Raw genomic sequence first — 3,390 nt, forward strand, 5'->3', positions numbered from 1 at the left:
AATTTAACTCTTTCAATCCCAGGCTTACGTGGGCAAGTACCTGCTAAATTTTTATATTCTTTTTCACCTGGAAGCCAGTCTTCTCCTAGCAGCCTTCAGGTGAAGATGTAGAACTCTCAGTTCCTCCTGCACCATGCCTGCCTGGATGCTGCCATGGTCCTGCCTTGATAATGGACTGAACCTCTGAACCTATAAGATACCCCCAATTAAATGTTGTCCTTATAAGAGATTTCTTTGTCATGGTGTCTGTCTATTCACAGCAGGAAAACCCTAAGGCATGGCCCAAGACTAGATGAAATTGCCTTGGGCTGTGGTTTATCTTTGTGTGTGTGCTGCACACACATTGTGCCAGTGTGCGTGTGGAGGTCAGAGGATAACCTTTAGGAGTCAGGTCTCTTCTTCTACCATGTAGGTTCCAGGATGACACGTAGGTCATTAGATTTAGTAGCCAGCACCCTTACCCTCTGAACCATCTTGCCCTAGTTTGGGGAGGGGGGGTTCCTTTTTTTTTTTTTTTTGAGACAAGTCTTCATTATGTAGCCCAGGCTGGCTTCAGTCAAATATATGATCCCCCTACATCTCCCAAGTACTAGGGCTACATGCCCCTCCATGTCAAGAAAGATGCCCTGCCAGGGTTCAAGTACACAAAGCATCAATGTACTAGCAACATCATCCACTGTTGCCAGGCCAAGTCAGCAGACTGGAGAACTGATTGAGGGGTTAGAGGGAACAGGAGAGGAGACACTGAATAAGAGCAAAGAATGAAGTGGGTAAATAAGGAAATGAGACTCTGGAGCACACCAAGTACCGGATACAGTTTACTCTTAAGACAAGGTCTCCCTCAAAAATCAAAAAAAAAAAAAAAAAAAAAAAAAAAAGACAAACTTCTCCCAGGCTGGCAAGATGGGCGACTAAAGGTGCTTACCAGCAAGTCTGCCTACCCTGAGGACCCACATGAAGGAACAGAAATGACTTTTGCAGGTTGTCCTCTGCACACATATATACTATACCAATAAATGTAATATTTATAATTTAGCTATTTATTTATTTTGGTTTTTCAAGACAGGGCTTCTATATGTACTCCTGGTTTTCTGAAACTCATTGGGTAGACCACTTAGATCTACTTGCTTCTGCCTCCTGAGGGCTGAGAGAAAAGGCATGTGGCACCATCACTCTGCTGACAAGTGTAATTTTAAAAAAGGATGTTTGGACTGTTTGTATGCATATGTCCCCTATGCATGTAGTATCCGCAGAAGCCGGAAGGGGGCACTGCCGGATCCCCTGCAACTGGAGTTAATAGAGAGGTTGCTAGGAATGGAATCCAGGTCCTCTGGAAGAGCAGTCCGGGCTCTTAAACATCAGGCCATCTCTCCACCCCACGTAAAATCAAGTTTTAAAAGATAGCCTTCGGCTGGCGAGATGGCTCAGTGGTTAAGAGCACTGACTGCTCTTCCAAAGGTCCTGAGTTCGGATCCCAGAAACCACATGGTGGCTCACAAGCATCCGTGATGAGATCTGACGCTCTCTTCTGGTGCGTCTGAAGACAGCTACAGTGAATAATGCTAGGGTGAGCGGGACTGGAGCAAGCAGAGGTCCTGAGTTCAATTCCCAGCAGCCATATGATAGCTCATAGCCATCTGTACAGCTACAGTGTACTCATACACATAAAATAAATAAATCTTTGATTTTTATTTATTTTTTATTTATTTATTTTTTAACTTTTTTAGCCTACAGCACCCGGTATTCCCAGGCGGTCTCCCATCCAAGTACTACACAGGCCTGCTTAGCTTCCGAGATCAGACGAGATCGGGCGCGTTCAAGGTGGTACAGCCGTACTTATTTTTTTTTTTAGTCCCAAGGAATCCTCCTGTCCTCACCTCCCCAAAGTGGGGATTCAATCTTTTACAGGTTCTGAGGACTCTAACTCAGGTCCTCACACCAGCACATCAAGTAATTCACTAAAGCGATCGTTCCAGGCCCTAAAATTAATTTAAAGCTCTCTAAAAGAGTATCACTGCCAGGCGGTGGTGGCGCACGCCTTTAATCCCAGCCCTTGGGAGGCAGAGGCAGGTGGATCTCTGAGTTCGAGGCCAGCCTGGTCTACAGAATGAGTTCGAGGAGGGCTACACAGAGAAACCCTGTCTCAAAAAAAAAAAAAAAAAAAAAAAAAAAAAAAAAAAAAAAAAGTATCACTGCCTTCAGCAGCCATTTTTCTTTACAATGATGAAAATTACACAGAGATTTGCCCAGGATCACACAATGGGTTGAGGGTGGAGCAGAACACCCAGAAAGGCAAGGCTGGGAAAAATAAAAAGCAAAAGAGAAGCCACAGTGGAAGTCCCAACTGTGACGACTTTGTAGGGAGGACACCATCTGACTCGCCAACACGGTGCATCCCCAGTACTGGGGATTCGATTTTGGTTTGCCGAAACACTAGCCAAGAACACTTCTACCACTGAGGACTTTTTACATTTTGAGACTCGGGATGTGGGTGTATCACTATGCTGCCCATGTTGACCTTTGAACTTGTGATCTGCCTGCTTCCATTTTCCAATCAGCTGGGTTTCAGAACTGTACCACTTCCTGCTCTCATTCAGCATTTGCTCCCCAAATTCTAAACTCAGTGCATCCCCTGTGCCCAGGAGGAGCTGACTCAGGACAGGAAGAAACAAAAGCGCTGATAGCAACACCAGGCAGAGAAGTAAAACTGGGAGTTTCCTGAGGGTGGCTGATAGGTGGGGCGTTCCAACTTTCAGCATTGAAGAGTTCTCACCTCATTTAGGGACCAAGAGGTAATAAGGGGTGTGCCAAGATTGATGACTTCAGGTCAATCCTGGGACTCACATGGTAGAGAAAGGAACCAACTCCCAGAAACTGATCTACACATACAATAAACAAATAAACAAAGGGATAAAAAGCAACTTTGCCTTCCAAACAAGGTGTCATTTGGCTAGGAAGGCTGCGCAAGCGCAGAAGCAGAACATGTTGAGCCCCCAGAACCGTTCTGGCTAGAGGTTTAGTGGACGGGAACGGTGGCAGAGTGCAGAGCAGCCACCAGAACACTGCAGAAGTTCCACTGTCGTTCCAGAAGCAGCCTCCAGAACCAGGCTGGTGGAATCATCAGCCCCTCCCCTCGGCCTTTTGCACCTGCAAAGCCTGCAGCAGCTATCCTAAAGCATCAGGGTTGAGTTCCACGGCCCGTGGTGACTGTGGTGACTCAACTCCCAGTGCAGGGAAAAAACCTGGAATGTACCCCTCGGATCCGAGTCGTAGGACCCATATTACCTACACTCTCATCTTCAGGGAATTTTTTGAAGAACTAAAGTGTATTCCCACGCTCTCTAAGTGCCAAGAAGGAACGGAAAACTAGTCCACTGCCATTTTCCATGG

At 46.2% G+C, this 3,390-nt stretch overlaps 1 pseudogene; it reads right to left on the reverse strand.

Annotated features, from left to right (window-relative positions):
• Positions 1 to 1,725: 1,725 nt before the first annotated feature.
• Positions 1,726 to 1,838, reverse strand: LOC116097246 (annotated as a pseudogene).
• Between the last annotated feature and the right edge of the window lie 1,552 nt (positions 1,839 to 3,390).

Source organism: Mastomys coucha, unplaced genomic scaffold (genome assembly GCF_008632895.1).
Source record: "Mastomys coucha isolate ucsf_1 unplaced genomic scaffold, UCSF_Mcou_1 pScaffold18, whole genome shotgun sequence".
In the NCBI taxonomy this organism is placed as follows: Eukaryota; Metazoa; Chordata; class Mammalia; order Rodentia; family Muridae; genus Mastomys; species Mastomys coucha.